The following is a 783-nucleotide window of genomic DNA, read 5'->3' as shown; positions in this document are numbered from 1 at the left end:
CCCGCCCGCCCGCCGCACCCCCCGCGCCCATCGCTCCGGCGCTCGCTACCTGCCGCGGCCACAGAAGCGGCGCCCAACTCTGCTCCCACTTCCGCCTTCCACCGCCCGCACTCGGGTCGGGTCACGTGACCGCCCGCGGTCACCTGACCCGGAAGAGGCTGGCCGGACCCGCAGGTATGGGCAACCTAGGCCTGGTTTGGGCACCTTTAACGGCCAGACAGCTTTTTGTCCTTTGTATATTTCAAAGTGGAAGGGTTTTCCACTCACCAGATGGTCCCGGAGCAAGCAAGTAAGTTGAAGGCCCACTGTCTGCCAGGCGCTTCATTCCCTCCGGTCAATCCCGGAGGCGGGTCTATCATTAGCCCCATTTTACAGGTGAGAGGAGGCCAATCAAATCAACAAATATTTATAGAGCTACTTAGGGTCACCCAGTAAATACGAACGCCTAAATTTGAATTTCAGATACTCAACTTTGCAGTATGTAGATGTGCTCCAAATACTGCATGAGAGTATCGTACTATATATATACTCTCATGCTATATCTATTTATATATCTCCAGAAAAAAGTATTTGTTGTTTAGCTAAAAATTCTGTATTTTTACTTGCTGTATCCGGCAACCCTATGCCTAATAGATACCAGGCACCATTCTAGGCTCTAGAAACACAAAAGTAGCCTTTATGGAGCATCTGTTTTTGTGACATAAAGCTAAGATAGGAAACCTTCAAAACCCCTGGTTGGGTCCATAAAATGCCCCACCGCACCAAACTAACCCCCGTTCCCTT

The 783-nt window shown here is 50.4% G+C and overlaps 1 protein-coding gene across 1 annotated transcript in view; it reads right to left on the bottom strand.

The window, feature by feature from the left end:
* WWP2 (WW domain containing E3 ubiquitin protein ligase 2) overlaps positions 1–150 on the bottom strand; it is a 142,690-nt gene extending 142,540 nt beyond the window's left edge. Inside the window, exon 1 of the mRNA XM_040633530.1 lies at positions 50–150. The gene's annotated coding sequence lies outside the window, so the exon portion shown is untranslated. The remainder of the gene's footprint in view (positions 1–49) is intronic.
* Between the last annotated feature and the right edge of the window lie 633 nt (positions 151–783).

This window comes from Ursus maritimus, unplaced genomic scaffold (genome assembly GCF_017311325.1).
Source record: "Ursus maritimus isolate PB19 unplaced genomic scaffold, ASM1731132v1 scaffold_19, whole genome shotgun sequence".
Taxonomy (NCBI): domain Eukaryota; kingdom Metazoa; phylum Chordata; class Mammalia; order Carnivora; family Ursidae; genus Ursus; species Ursus maritimus.
This window is presented reverse-complemented; position numbering and strand designations above follow the sequence as displayed.